The following is a 17,028-nucleotide window of genomic DNA, read 5'->3' on the forward strand; positions in this document are numbered from 1 at the left end:
ATAAGGCAGCAGACATGCAGGGTATATGCAAAACACTTTTCATGCATGCTCATGCCTGTCTGTAAGATAGCCAGAAGTCACTGGGGCATTTGGCACTGAGATTTAACTGTCATAATTCACTCCATCCCTGTTTGTGGTCACAAAGCAGTATGAAGGCATTCCTAATTATCCCTCAAAGTCTCAGTCTAGAAATATTTTGAATATTCTGAAGTGCTCTATTTGTATAATTTCATTTTTACTCCTAAAGTGTATGTCTTCATATAAGACATAATTTATACTATTTTAATAGCATAGCTCAAGGCATCCTGTAGATTAGTTTTGAAACAGAAATTGATGGAAGAATAGCTTCTTAAGAGAAAGTGGTATATTTCCAGCTGGCATAGGTAGTGAAGCTCTTTGCATTATATAATGTTCTGTTTGTTTTCAATCTCCTTTTGGGATAGAGGATGGTATCTCATGGCTGGTTAAAAAAACCCCTCAAACAACTGGTATTAAAATAAATTACTAAAGCAAAGAACAAATGCTTTTACTATGAAACTCTATGCATTTGAAAGAACATTTCTAGAAAAGTGATGGAGAGCAGTTCATTATTCATCCTTACTTTGACAAATCAAATCTGGTTGCTTTATTGTAACTTTCAGGAGTCCCATTTCCTTCTCTACTGCTTCTCACCCCTGTCATTGTGGAAATCATAGTTTTAAAAATCCCCTGGAATATTTCAATGACTTGTCTTTGTGACTGTCCACTTGTTGCTGAAATGCCATTCTATGCAGGAGGGAAAGAGGAGAGATCAAACTGCTCCTTCATATCACTTACTCACATCACCTGGAAGGAACAACGCACAGGCCCACATGGTAACTATTTCCCTGTTTCTCTTGATAGTAAAAGATTTTGAAATCATAGAAAATTCAGGGAGTTAGAAAGAAAGCTAGGCTTAGTAGGCCCTGGGAAATGTTAGGCCTTGTGTTTGCCAGATGATGTGAAATTGCACCTGTGTAACCAGTATATGATAAATGATATAATTGTTAGATGTGATGATTGTTTAGTAATTAAATATAATTATTGTTTAATCATAAGAATCATGAGAGACTATGTTCAAGGATTTGAGCGGGCATCACAAGAAACCCATGCTTGGATGAAATGTAAGTTAAATGTAAGTTTAATGTAAGTTTAATAAATAATATGTAAGTTATATAACAATAGAATATAAAAACATCTTCATCCCGAACCCATGGTGGAGTCAGATTTGGGTCTGTACCCCTGACACCCAGAGCTCTTCAATAAAAGCACCTACATTCTATGATTGTGTTCCTGAATGCTAACACTCTTATCTCACCACTTGCTACTGATAAAGCAGTAAATATACTTTTTCTATTACTTTTTATACTTTTTTCTCCTTTTTTTAGTGAAGAACAATTTCTACTTTGGCATAATTCCACCTAGATATCCCAAAATTACTTTATCAAAATGGTTTTCCTGTTTGTTTGTTTATTTATTTACCCAGAAGTGCACATAAATTTGTATTTTCATTTAGGTAACATGTAACATAGAAGTGATTTTTTTTTTTCCTTGTCTTTTTTTGTTTTCTTGGTTTTGGCTTGTTGGGGTTTTCTAGGGGGAGTGAGGTTTTTTTGAAGAGCAGAACACCAAACTCCAGGGAAGAGCATTTGAAATAAAGCAAAGTAAATTGTAATGAAGTAGAACAACTTTGCTAGAAGAGACCAGAAGTGTCTAGATAAGTGATTAAATAATAAGAAGTACTCCATAAGTTAATTTGACCTGTATAGGAAACTGTGACTGTGAACAGGTTTGTCAAAATGTTTTTCATCATGTGCTGCTTAGAAATTAATCAATCATAATTAAAAGTAGAAGAGATCATAAATCTATTCATAATACAGAATGTGATGGATTTAAGGAAAATACGTCAGCAGCAAAATTTAAATATTGAGGAAAAGATTGGAAATTGTAAAGTTTTATATCAGGCAGAATGCACTTGCAGCTACAGAAAAACATTGACTTTTTTCACTTGTTTCTTGCTTACGGGCTTCAAATTTACATGTTAGGCTTTTGAGAGATGGAGAACCTTCTGCTTAGAGAGAAGAGTAGAAAATTAGTGAGTTTTTGTTTGAATTAAATAACAACAAAGTGTATCAGAAAAGGAGATTTCTTTTTTAAAGAAAATATTGTTTTCAGCAACAAATCTATTTTCTGGATGTCTAAAAAACCTTGATGCAGTCTTTATCCTCATAACTCAGGTCCTGGAGATCACAGGTTTTGTTTGGTGCCACACAGCTCCTTGACTGCAGCTCAGTTTTGGTAATAAAATTATAGTTGCAGTGTGAGATGCGCAGCCTGGCACAACAGAAAAACACAGAAATATAAATACATAAAGCTGCTGAGAGGGTATTTAGATCCTTACAGATTCAAGGGGAAAAATACAGACCTGAAATATATTGTGAAAAAAATAGGTAGAATACAAAGTTGGCAGTGTAGCATCAGCAAGTCTCTGCACTCAGGGGGAATTCTTTCCCAGCTGATTTCCTGGCTCTCAAAGGCTCCATGGCAATCTCACTGGCAGTAGGACACAATATTAACCCCTCGCTTACTGTCTCGTTAGCTCTGTGCATTTTTGTGTGCTCTTACTTTAAGTATATTTTGTTTGTGAAGTTTCTCTCTGCATGCCTGAACAAAAGGGACCTGGTGGGTGAATGCTGCAGTGCATCTACAGTGCTCTTCTAAATATTTTACAAAGTCTAGACTATTTAACTGGCAATAAATGACATCTTCCACAAAGCATTTTTGACTGATACAACTGTCAGAAGATTTTTATGCCAACTGGCATGGGAAACTACCAATTACAGGTTTTTCATTTGTTCAGTTTTGGATTAGGATATGCAGATGTAAAAGCAATCAAACTAATTTTTTTACACCTCGGTCATGTCTGAAGTGTCAAACAAAATAAAATTAGAGTTATCTCAGTAAATTTCAATCAGTCAGCTGTAAAAGCTAATACATGTCTTCTAACTCTTAAATTTGAGATGAAAAACATTTATGGGATCACTAAAGAGGTACACATGCCTGTGTGCATTCTTGGACACACACACAAGGTAGCCTTAATCTTTGGTTTTACAACAGAGAATCTCACATAGTCTGCATCAGAAGTAGTTTCTGCCTTAATGCAACTATATAGCATAAATTTATTTCATAAATAAAAGCAAAGGCCTCATTAATTAATATATAGCTCATATGCATGTCTGATATAAGTCCTCCCTCCAGTCTTTCTCTCTGATGTTAGGAGAATGCTGATATTGTTGTGATCTTTTTTTCCAATATTGTTTCTACAGCTGTTTGAAGCCTCCCAACCATCTCCTCACTTTTCATATCTACTTCTGAAGACTTCTTCAGGAATTTAAATTTAACATTATAAAAAAGAAACCACTGATGGTGTTTATTAAAAACAGTTACCAGTTTATATTTCTGTAGGGCACCTTTTGTCTTTATTGACACCATAATTTTCCCTGATAATCCATCTTTCTGGCTCCTGCTCCATTGGTTCACACACACTCTTCAGAAGTCCTGAACACTATGAAGACAGTAATTCTACAGATTGAATTTTTTTATTTGGAATTAAGAATAACAGCCACGTGAATAATTCACAACTGTCCACATAGAATCATTGAGGCTGGAAAAGACCTCCAAGATCATCAAGTCAAACTTTGGATTGAATACCACTATACTCATTAAACCATATCATGAAGTGTCACATCTACTCATTTTTTAATACTTCCAGCCATGGTGGCTCCACCACCACCATGGGCAGCCTGTTCCAAAACTTAACCACTCTTTCAGGGTAGAATTTTTTCCATCTATCCAACCTATATCTCCACTGGCTTACCATGAGGGTGTTTCCCCTTGTTCTGTCTCTGTTTGTCTGGAAGGAGAGGCCAATCTCCAGACAGCCTCTTTTCAGGCAGCTGTAGAAAGCAATGAGGTTTCCCCTGAGTCTCCTTTTCTCCAGGATGAACACCCCCAGCCCCCTCAGCTACTCCTCATCAGACCTGTGCTCCAGACCCTGCCCCAGCTCTGTTACCCTTCCCTGGACACACTCCAGCCCCTCAATTCCTTTCTTCTAGGGAGGTGCACAGAACTGGACACAGTACTCTTTATCTTATATCTTCCACTTTCCTGCTAAACTTAGATACAGGATTACACAAACTTGGCTTCTATTATTTTGTTGTCTAGTATTCTCTATCATAACTCTATTTTTAACGCTAGTTTTTGTGGTCAACTAAATATGTTTATTACAATTGATGTTCTGGTGAACGTTGTCAGCCTGAATCACTCGATCTTACCTCCTCAGTCCAAAGTGAATTTTGCATGAAATCCTGTTTGCAGAGAGATCTCCACTCGTTATTCTGCTCATGTTTAATCCTTATGAATTATATATAATTATAGTTACCACAAAAAAAGAGTGAAATATGTACATATACCTATACGTATGTATAAGTAGCCAACAAAATGCACATGATTACACAGGCAATGCAATTCCCTGTTCATAGCTGCTCTAATTTTATTACTTTCTTCTGTTCTTCCAACATGTGTTGCTGTGCTCTTTGAAGCAGAAAAAGTATTTTCTTTTTTATTGCTACAAAACCAAATCCAGAAGCCTTCACTTTTGTGTCAATCTCCAGATGCTATAATGACAATAATAAGTAAATAGAGATGCCACTTGAGGGTGGGAAGTTCATCATTTACATATGTAAATTTGGGAAAGGGAAGGCTTCAGCCATATGAGTAGTTAAATCAATTTGCAAGAAGGGAAGGTAACAAACAGCTGGTGCAGAAGGAGCTGTCATAATTTTCTCAGGGAAAAAAACCCCCATGTTTTATAATGTGTGTTGTTGTTTTGCAGGTGATTTGGCAATGATGAAAATGTAATTTTCTCCAATGAACTGTGTTTTATGTGTTTGTCTGTTGTTACATCTGTTGAAAGATAATCACACTTTTATTTACTCTGACCATTTCTATTGCAGCGATTGTTAAGTATATTTATTAGCAAGCAATACCATTTTTCCTTTTCTTAGAGAAAGCAATAACATATCAGCAATATCATGTTAGAGTTAAATCTTATGAGTTACTGTTGCAATATCAACCTTAAATGTCTGCTACACAGATGAAATCATCACCGTGCAATTGTCTCTAGTACTATGCTTGTTTATTTCTGAAAGTCTGAAAGAAAGAGAGGAATCTAACCATCCTTTGTGTTTAGTCTATTATTCAGCTTTTTTCTGCTGTACTTTCTTGGACAGCTGTTGGCTCTGGTTTTCTCCTAAAACTTTGTGGGTTTTTTTTTCCTGTAGGATGGCTTATTTTTTTAAGAAGCAGAGCAACAAATGATAGCAATCTAAATTGATCCAATGGTCTAATCCTTATATGAAAATTTCAAATGTGGATCAAAAACATCACTAAATAAATTACATATATTAGAACTGGCAAAAGAATGAAAACTGTTTCCTTTCACTCTTTCAAGAAAAGGTGAAGCTTTTGTGTTTTGAAGCTTTTTTATATTTTGTTTTGTTCCCTCCCCACACCTCCCTCCCCAAAATAAACCAAGCCAACACAAACTAACTTTGCTACATTTCATAAAACAGAATATATTTGAAGAGTACACTTCAAGATAATAAAAAACAACGAAAACCCAGTGTTTTCGCTCAGAGTTCTCACGAGAAGGGACATAGGGGTTTTGATTTGTGCCTCAGACACTTTCTCTCTTATACACTGTTGAGGATCATGTTTTCAAAGCTCACTATTTTATCCTCAGCATATTTTGCTGAAAAGGCATTTCTTCAAGCATTCTTCCATTTGTGCTAGTAATCTGCGATTGCTTCTTTTCTCCTGAGAAGAAAAACCTCGTTCTCTGAGTGACTAAAAACCTGAGAAAAAAACATGGGGAAATCTTTCTTGATTTTGAAAAACACAAAGAGGATTGTGACTGGATTAAGTACAGCCTCAAAAAAGGCCCAGATTACTGCAAGGTGTCAAGTGGGCCAAACCCTTACAATTATCTTTCTGTCAAATACTTCAAAGTCAGTTAGTTCTGTGTAAATAGCATTTGATTACTGAAAAATAGACCTATAGTTCTTGTAAGTAATAACAAAATAGGTATTTTGGAAAACCTAATTTCTTAAGGATAACAAACTGTTTCAAGTGTCATTCTACAAAAGAAGTAAACACTATTATTTTTGCAACCTGAGAAGGTTAGGTTTAGCACTAGAAGATACATTATAGGATTAGCCAGGCTTTGTCTGAAACTGTGTAAGTGATAAAAGGTTTGCACAAAAGGATGGATGCATTTGTGCTCAGCAGTATAAAAGACAGCAATAGTATTTTAAAAAATAAAGACGTGCCAGCTTTTGGCAGTGACTGGTGACTTCAAGTATATTTTCATAATGACAGAGCGAAAAGAATATTCATGGAGCAATCAGAATAAAAATCAGGAAAATAGAAATTACCAAAAAAAGAGAAAGGCAAACAAAACCCAGACCAACTCAACCCAATACAACCCTTTCCCTTCTCAAAAAAAAAAAAAAAAAAAGAATAATAAAGAGAAATGTTTATACAGATAATCATCATGGAACATTCCAGGAATTTGGCCAGTACATAAACATGTTTGAACAATGAATACAGAAGTAAGAATAATTTCTTCCAGCAATAGCAACACCGCTATTCTTGTTGGTTTTGTTTTAGGTTTTTAGGGGTTTTTATGGGAAATAATTTTGCTTCATTATATGAAAGGCAGTTAGTTCACTAGCGTGAACCTGGGGAGTTATTTCAAAGTACTCTATTATTGAAATGTACAAATTTCTGATGAAGAGAAAGAAAAGTGACCAGCATTTCCCATTGTGTTACTGGGAGATGGCCAGAGCTAAACTTGCATGTATTCATATAAAAGACAATTATTTTTCCCTTGAAGTTAGACTGGTCCATTAAGAAATTGCATGTCTACTTTACTTCTGAACTGGCAATGAGGAAAATTAGTGCTAACCAATAAAACAGTCTGGAGAACAAAATGTTAATGACATGACATTCATGTTACCAGATTTACAGAGAGTTTTACTACTGCTGTTTCTAGTCTTCTTTTGATAGATATGACTAGTGGAATTGCTCTATATGAGCTGTTGGAAAACATCTGATTTACTTGCATCCCAATGAATTCCAAATAGTGCATTCTGAGACTACTCTGTGGTATGTACTAAAATAAGATGTGTGTAAAATCCAAGTGATTTACTTTACATTGATCTGATACAAGAAAAAATACTAATGTATATTAACCTTTCTTATTTAGAGCATTTCCAGCTCTTATTAAAAACATCTAGTTTTCAGAAATGGTGTCTAAATAGGTAGAAATAGCTTTTAAAAATATCACCAATAAAACAAGAAATTTCTTGCAGCCATAATTACATGGCAGATGCAACAAATATGCCATTCTCAGTCTTCTTCCAGGGTAGAATCAACTTAAAGGAAACAAAATTTGTAATTATCCCTAACAATATAATGAAATAACACATCTTATGGTCTCGCTGTCATCTTCAGCCATTTTGGAATTCATATTCTAATTAAACAAGGATCAGCTACAGAAATAAAACTTTAAAGTTTTGCTTAGCCTTTACTCAGGTAACTCTAAAAGGCAAAATATCAGAGAAAGTGTTCATTGGTATTTTGTAGTACTTGCATTGCTAGTTTTTGCTTTCTTTATATTTTTCTTTTTGCAAATGCAATAATATTTTTGATAATTTTTATGGAAATTTCCAATATATATTTTTATGAATGAGATAGGAAATGTGTGGGATTTTTATCTCTTAAGAAAAGAAAGAGACTGATAAGAATCAGTCTCTTATTTAGTTCATAGCAGGCAGGAATCAAAGTTCACAATGTTTTCCATCAGGGGGCTAGCTGAAGTTTCTCAGTGTAAAGTCCACATGTGAAAATGTCAGAGTGCAAAATGCACTATAGAAAAGAATAAATAAATCTGTTTAGCCCAGATCACCAACGTGTACCTTAAAGAGGCTCATTCTGTGTGAACACTTTCTTGACACCTAGTTACACCATGCTGGATCAATAGCTCATAAAATGTTGCCTCAGTGCAATTAAAATGTGCTGAATTACTGCAGAGAGGATTCTGATCCAAGCAACTAAGGGTTAAATTAATAATTAATCTTAAATAATTAAATTGAAGAGTTAAATTTCACATCAGCTCTGGGACAGAGCACATCATGTTATTAACTTTTTAGGCAACTACAAAGTATAAGAAAACTTACCCAGAGAGGACATGCAGAGTAACAGTCTTCTTCTCCATCCCTAGAATACAAGATTAGGGCCAGACTCAGCAGGAAAAAGATTAGTTAGTGATCTTAAATCCTGAATGAAATGTCTACTCACAAGTTTATGTCAAATTCTAGCCAGATAATTTCAGTTCCAAGGTACCTTCTGTTCAACAGGAACATTAATAAAAACATGGCCTTTTTTCCCCCGTTGATTCAGTAGTTTGACATGATACTTTTGAATCAAAAATGAACCTCCTGGTTCTTCAGCTGCTGTGTTGCTACTGTCACTGACAGTCCTTGGATTTATTTCTGTGGACTAATAAGGATGAAGCATAACAACAGGAGATAAATAATTGAAAGAATAGTATTTTTAAATAAATGCTAGTACTCTGCAAGACAAGAAATGTGCTTTTCACATGAATAATGCAATACCATTTGTGTGTACTGTTATGGATGCAGTATAATTATCAGGTAGACCTTGTGAGAAATATGTTCCACATCATTCTCTGTGACTACTAGGGGAAAAATTCTCCAGAAAAGAAAACCACACTGCCATCTTGAGCATTCATTCCCTGTAATTTTGCATTCTGCTTTTTGTTTGGGGAAAAGGTGCAGGGAGATTATTGGTATTTGAAAACAGAAATGTCTCTTGTTAAGATTGTGTTGTCTTTTCAAAAGAGAAGCCACTGACAAGTATGTCTGCTTGACACTTCTAATAGGTTTCCTTTACAGAAATAGGATTTCTGTTCAAACCTGGATAGGAATTCTACAGGGCAATAGTTTAAAATGGTAAGATCACTCCCTTATGAGAGCTAAATTCAAGTTCTTGTTCTAATTCACAGGATTGATTCATTGTCACTAATTGTGGTGTCTTCTTCCTCCTGTCCATGTATGATTTTACATTCTCCCAGCTTCATGGTCTTTGAGGTGAACCTGGTGCAGGTGTATCAGCAGATATCAGTGGACATTTCAGCACCTTTCTTCACTTGATAATTCAAAACCCTCGAGCATGGATACCCTGGAAGCCTACTTCTCTGAGCTCTGTTCATAACAAAAACATTTCAACTATTCATGCTGTTTGGAGACAAGCTACCACTTACTGGTACAAACAGTCCTTGTAAAACCTCACCTGCTGAAAGGTGTTGAGATTTAAAAGTAGAAGCTTTCCCTCATCCTAACCCTGCTGCTAATCCAGACAGCTTTTTCTCCCTGTCCCAAATGCAATTATTTTTCTGGCTCTGACTATAATCCAAACCTAGTTTTTCTGTCATGAAATTAGAAAGAGAAGAGTAACATTTTGTGTTGGCACTTATCACATTTCTCATCATTAACACATGTTAGAGGAGAATATAGAACAATCATTGCCATGAGTCATTGTTCCACCAAAATTTGAAGTTATAAGCTGTCATGCACATATAAGAGAATATTGCAAACTTATTCAGGTACTCTGAGGAACCTTTTCATTCACATCCAGTGCAAGATATTTTACTGTTAATATGCTACAGGCTTTATATACTCAACACAATTGTTGTTTACCCAGAATTTTTTTGAAAGGAATGGGGAGGAGGTGTATGCAGAACAAGCAGTAAATGCATTTGAAAGACATTAATATAGCAACAAACTGAACAGGTCTTCAAGTTTTCCATGCAGAATGATTGAAGACCCATTAAACAAGTAATCAACCTCCTACCCTTCAAAAACCAGGAAGGAATACACTGAATGACAAATCACACTCCTCTTTTGCACAAGAAGGTATTATAAACTCATAGAATATGTTTTGAAATGCTCTATTTCAAAAATTAGATTTCAGTATGAAAAAAGACAAACTGTAGTGTTTAGAAACCAAATTTGGGTCTACATCTTCAAATTATAGATTTTTGCACTATTTACCAAGTCTTTCTGAGATTGCATGTTAGCCCATGGAAGTGAAAAATGCTAATTAAAATGTTGAACTGAAGGTCAGTGATGTACTTATAGGAAGGTGTCACTATATGTGTAAAATAAGATTGATGTAAAGAGCCTTAAATTTGGCCTTTTAGAAGGACAAATATACTGGACAGAGGGAACTGTAAACTGAGAAATGGTGACAGAGAAGTAATTTCCCAACCTGGAAGATGTGAGCCCAGGACTAGGCCTGAGAGCCAGAAACTTGAAAAGTACAGCTGACCTCTCTGAAGTACAGCTGGGTAACCTAGAAACCAGAGATACCCTCAGATACGACTAAAGTGCAAAATCAAGGAATTGAAATGACAACTTGTTTTCTGAAAAGGCTGAAATAATCTGGGAATATAAAATGGGCCTGAAAGAATAAAAGACATCATGACAGGTGTAAAATAAAACTTAACAGCATATATTGACTGTTCAAAGTGGTGATGTCCTATGTCATGTTGTAGATCAATGATTTGAAAAAGACTAAATTTTTATCCCAAGTTGAGCCTCTGTCTCTGAGAACTTCTCATGCTGCACACATATGAGGATATGTGCTGTTATATTGGTGATAAGGTTGATTCACAAATGTTAAGTTCCTAGTAGCCTCTAATATACTTTCTGGGTTTTGCTGTCATAGAAATATCTACACCTCTTTGGCTTTGATGTTATTACTGGATAATATTGATTGAGACTATATAATTGATTGCCATATTCATTTGTAACACCTTGATATAGATCAATATAATTACAGAAGTACTTGTTAGTGGTGGTTTTGTGGTAGCCCACTTGCTAAAGTTCACGACAAACACATACAAGCTATTTTACAATTTTCCTGTGTTTAAAAGAATTGGAGGGACAAGAAACCACAAATGTGGAATCCAGGTGTTCTGAGATTTTACTACAAACTTAAAATTTGAAAATGATGCCTTAAGTCTTGAGCATTTTTCAGTTCCTGTACTGCATTAGTGTATAGCTCGGAACTCCAGAGCGTTAGTAAGCTCTCTTCAGTTTGGTCAGACTAAACGACCCATCTAAGCCTGAGAACCAAGGACATCCTTGGCCTCAGGCCCCAAAAAGTATAAACAAAAGTGTGTGGGAGTGAAGAGCAAACTGTGGGAATATCACTTCGTTACCTGAAGCTGTAATTGGACAATTAACCCCTGATATGCAAATAGACCACACTTGTATCTGTCTGAAAAACTCTCAACCATCACCCACTTGGGGTGTAGCCCTGGCAAGGCTTTTGTACTGATCAAGGTGAGGGCCTTTAATAAAGATCTACTTTATTCTATATCTAGCCTCTGTTCTAGGCAGCCATTCCAAGGTAACAATTAAACAAAATTAAGTCTTTCAACTACTCAAACTAGAGAAATTTTAGGGAAACAGATGAGGTGCATGTTGGCTACAGTAACAATAATGCTCGCATTTCAGTTTTTTGTATGCCTGTTAGAAAGAAAAAAGGATAACATTTTCACAGTACAGAGAGGACTTTAATGCTCAATAGTATCCCAAATTAAATTTGAATATGGAAAAAAAGAGATTTTCTTGACATGGAAATATGGAACAAGGCTAGAGGATAGTCCTGCTGTTGTTTAGAAATTTAAACTGTTAGTTTTTATGTGCAAGAAGAATGTGTACACAAGTCATTACTTGATCAAAGAATTCTCATGAAGGTTGGTGGATGACTACCACATCTGGAAATCACTGGTATGTTTCCACTTGTATAATGGATTTTAGAGTTCACTATGTGACAACATGAACTCCTGTGGAAATTACTTGTGAAATATTAGCATTCTGGAAATAACGTTTTGAAAATGCTATTATTCATACTAGTCAGCTGTAACACCATTATGTTACTTGGTGGCATTTTGATTTCTCAGAAGTCACTTCTTGGTAAGACCAACCTAAAATGAAAACAGATTTTTCTTCATTCTAGTTTTTGCATAAATGGATGAATTATCAGTCTTGGAATAACTAAAGGCATATGTAAGTGACCTGCTTCCTAGCTTCAGCCAGATAGATATGGCAGCCCTAGGCTAGAAAATAGAACTTTCACACATTGGCTCAAAAGTAACCACTTTAAGTGAACAATCCTACCATGAGTAATTAAATTGATTCTTAATCAAATTTTAAAACTAGTTTCATACTAAAATTGGAAAAGATGATGCAGTTTTAATAAGAGTTTTTCTCAGTTGCTTTGACTTTGCAAACAGAGTTTATAAGGACAAATGAGAATAACTCCAGCAGTGACAGTAACACACCAGGAAATACAATAATATCTGGTGTGATTATAAAATATTTATTGTGACAGAAAAATAGAGAAAGTGACAGAGAGGGAGCATGACATTTGTTTTCAAAATATGCAAATTTTTTTAAATGTCATTTTGAAATAGAAAGAGGAAATAAACCACAACTAACCTATTATGTGATCCATATTAAGAAAAATAGTTTCAAATTTACTGAGCAATTGTTTTATGACAGAACCAAAACTGTTCTAAATGACCGTGAAATTCTAAACCTTTCAGCATGAATTCTTTAGTAATCAAAGTTTGTGTTTGCTATTTTGTCCCTCCGCTCTTAATTTTTAATTGAAGTTCTTTATCCCATAAAGGTGATCACTGGGAAAGAACATTACAGTTTTCACAAGTGAGGTCAGCAGAGATTGCAATTTACTCAGTCACTCAGAAGGAAATGTGGAGATGTGCTAGTTTTCATAAAGCATAACAGATTAAAATGTTGGGAAAGTAAAAAAAAACATAATTAAGTCACATAAGATTGGAATGGCTTGCTTTCTTAGTAAAATAATGAGTTTTATTCCTTTTTGGTTCTTTGATTTGGTTTGGTTTTTTTTCCCCCAGAGCAAATAAATTAAGTAGTATTAAATGATTCTACCAATCATTTCAAAGAAAATGTATACAGGTGACCTGAGGCAGGGAATAAGAGGAAATCTTTCAACCTTATCTGAAGGGAAATGGCAGAAGTCAAGAAAAAGGTGTTTTGATTTGTCAAATATTAAACATTCAAATGCAAATTCTACATTTCATCTTTCTTCTCTTACTTGCTTCTTATCTGAGGAAGAAATCTATATTCTACTTCTAACAGTTTGTCTTCCTCTGACAGTACATGGCAGGACTAAAGTCAACATAAACAGTCAGAGATGTGGAGTGTTAAAATGCTGAAAGCAAACAAAAAAAGAAACATCTTTCAATAAGGTATGTCACATGTCATTGGTTAAGAGTGTAAAGCTTTCACTTCTGGAAAGTACCACTTGAAACTGCTGCTAAGAGTAACTGTTATTCACTTTGAGGTCAGCATTCAGAATTAAAAACAGTAGAAAAATAAAGTCCACATTCAGATTTACCTGGAAATCAATTTAACTATTGCCAGACCTAGTTCTGTGAATATGAGCAAAAGTGAAAGGAGAACCAATTGAGATTTTATTTTTTTAATTTGATTTTTTTTTTTAAGGATATGTGTCAAGAATCAGGAGTCTGAAAGTATTTTCTTTTTTTAGCATTTATTTTCAGGAAATAAGACTTACCAGTTGTTTTTCATAAGCAATTACTTTGTTCAAAATATATTTAGATTTTACAAAAAATAATTTTAATGGGAAATTTTCTTTAGTTTCAGGATTTTTATTGAAATTAGTAAATTGTATATCTGTTATTAAATGTGATAGAGCTAGATACTGTGGTAGTTACTGACACAGAGATTCCTGTAGAGATATGAATCAGTAAGGAAAAAATATTTATATATTTATATGCAAAAGCATAAAGCTTTCTGCATTAAAAACAATTCCGGTGGCCACATTAGAGGCAGGAACTGATTAAGGTAAAAGTCTATTATTTCATTATTTGGTAATTCTGTAACTATACATCCAATCGTGTCTCCATATATTTAAGGACAATACAGTCTGTTATTTTATGGGGGACAGGTGCCCTCACAGGCAGCCCAAATTTATCACAGAAGGAGGAAAAATCTTTAGCATACCGAAATTTTCAAAGGAATCTTCACATTCCCCTTTTCCACCTCAAATAAACATAATTCTTGGTTTTATGTGCAAGGCATTCTGATCTGTCTTGTTATTTGAATATATAACCACAATTTCAGTGAATATATGGCTTTTCTTTTTTCCCATTTAAGAGCTTCTAGACAGAGCCATAGGATTTTGTGATGATTTAGTGAAGATTTACTGCTCTTCAGTGGTAACAAAAGAGGCTTGGAAAGCATTTCCACCATTTCAAGTACGTGGTACCTTATGGCACCAGAAGCCTCAGTCATACAGGAGCTTTCGTGGAGAGACTTTTTGGCTCTTGACTCTACAAGTCTGCATCTTCCAGCTCCTGAAGGCATGCACAAACTGTGCTCCAGAGCTCATCACAACATCAAGAACTGGCACACATTGCAGCTCTATTACTGTCTGAAATAGGAATGCTATTTGAGCAGGTAGAAAAACAGGTTCTCTATCCAAGGTGTAAAGCCATGGGGGTATATTCTACATGAAAACAACAGTAGAATTGTGTCATAAGATAACAGTACCTGACTATTTCTAAGGGGGCAACCAACAACAACAGCTAATTGTTTAGCATAAGCACTGAAAACCCAAAATAACCCGCTGTGCTCTCCTCTGTTTTATCTCGAATAAGAGACCACAGAAGGTAATTATTCTAAAATAATAGGTTTGTTTGAAAACGACTGGCTCTACTGACATTTTAAAATATGTGAAGCTTAAATAAAACTCTAACACCAATTAACACATATTCTTGTCATTATAAGCAGGGAAAAAGGGAGCTAATAGTGCTACAGCTCTTGTCTTCAGTGATGTGCCTGACTTATAAGGTATAAAGGCTCCAAGGGAGTAAATGAAAGTGGGGTGGTCTAAGTTTCAAGTTGGATAAAACCCAATTCAGAGGTTTCACTCACTGTCATTTCACTCAGCTCTAGAGGATCACTACCTGCTTATTCAATATCTCTTTCTTCCTTTAAATCTATGGTTTTAATATTATTCAACATCAGCACATCATCTGAAATAGTTGTCTGTGCTACTTTTTTTTTTCATGGAATCTATGATTAGCAGGGAATTCTGATTAGTTTCTCCCCTTGTGGAGATTTCCCATTGTTTCCACTGATAGAGACTCCATCTTTGTCAATGCCTTTTATTTACACAGAATTCTGTTAATAACATTGTCTCCCCTCAATGCCTCAAAAAAAGCTTGTTGTCCTCTGTCATGCACTGGAACTTTTATTTAATTTCTTAGCTTTTCTTGCAGCTATTTAGAGAGATTTTTTTTCACATCTCATATGAGAATGAAAAGGCCAACTTAACAGCTTACTGGGTCACCCAGTCCTTAGTATAAGAAAAAGCTGAAGATGTGCACAAATGTGTAGAATTGAACCTCTACAGACTGACACCAGATTCATTGTCTGGCAGGCATGGTGGACCCCACATCATCATCTTTTTCCTGAAAACTTTTTAGGAAAACTTCATTCCTTTTGAAGGTTTTTGACTATGTAAAAAAAAAAAAAAAAAGCCAAAGTATGACTTTTGCACAACAAATGTAAATGCTATGAGTTTGACATAAATAAAGTAGACCAAATGAAATTAATTTCAGCTAAACAGAAGGTTTTATAAATGATTCTTTAAAACTTTCAAATATATAAATAATCATTAAATGTTTTGGAGAAAGGCAAGATACTACAGCAAAACATTTGCATTTTTAGCAGAAAATTTCTGACATGGAAAGAGAGCAAGATGAAGAAGTAAAGCTAGGATGATGAATAATAAAGCAAAGGCAAGTGGATAAGTACCTGGAAACACTAAGACATTTGGGATATGGCAGCTGATGGATGGTTAAAGACCTACTTCAGTTACAAAGTGCTGAAGGACAGAAAGTCACATAAGTGGCTGTGACCACTTCATCCTAGCCCTCTCCTTACTGTGTTGCTCACAGAAACATAGAACAGATTTTTGAGCTAAGAATTTATGAAGCATTCTATACCTTTAGAAAAAAAACAAACTCAAATTCCCTTGACTATGCAACAAAATATTAAAACCTTGAGCTTTACCATAGGAGAAAGAAGAAGAAACAAAAAAGATAGCAAAGCTACTCAAAATCTGTCACTTTAATACTGGTATTAAGTGTTTTTTTTAGCAATACTGGTTTAGTCTTTTCAAAATGCAGGTTTTAGCAAGATGTAGCACTCTGCAGGTAGAAGAAGCCACCTGGTTCTTACATTACCCTTTTCTGTTCTCAAAACAGATAACAATTGTTATTATCTTATCACAAAAGTTCCATACCTTCTTGGTGATTGCTCATTGGTAGCTCCTCACAGCACTGACATCTTCTCCACGGCACAACTAAAACTCCAACTCTCTTCTTACCTACCTAACCCACTCTTTTACAGCACTCATCCTCATTGGACACAGCTGTGGCCCACTAAGGGCAGGGCTGTTCCTAATCTTTGGTAATTAGTACAGCTGCAACTCATCAGGGGTGAGAGCACCTTCTGCACTATCTCTATCCTCTTGCATTCTATCCCCCTACAGACAATGACTTAAATTAGACTTGTCCATTACAAATTACTTCTATTCAGTTTGTCTTCTTTAGAAAAACATTTGTGGCAGTTTTACAGAAAGAAAAGCAGGGTCTGAGGGCACTGATCTCCAAATTAATGCTGCCTCTCACTTGAAGAAAATGTCCTTTGAACAGATTCACAAAACAGCTGAATTTGAAGGCATCCCTGGAGGTTGTGTTGTGCAACCACCCTGCCCAAG

At 35.2% G+C, this 17,028-nt stretch overlaps 1 long non-coding RNA gene across 1 annotated transcript; it reads right to left on the reverse strand.

The window, feature by feature from the left end:
• Positions 1–5,625: 5,625 nt before the first annotated feature.
• On the reverse strand, positions 5,626–16,641 carry LOC135295197 (uncharacterized). The gene is made up of 3 exons (XR_010357222.1): positions 16,552–16,641; positions 8,319–8,358; positions 5,626–5,933 (listed from the first exon to the last, which is right to left on the reverse strand). It is a non-coding gene; the product is annotated as an uncharacterized LOC135295197 (long non-coding RNA).
• Between the last annotated feature and the right edge of the window lie 387 nt (positions 16,642–17,028).

This window comes from Passer domesticus, chromosome 2, assembly GCF_036417665.1.
Source record: "Passer domesticus isolate bPasDom1 chromosome 2, bPasDom1.hap1, whole genome shotgun sequence".
NCBI lineage: Eukaryota > Metazoa > Chordata > Aves > Passeriformes > Passeridae > Passer > Passer domesticus.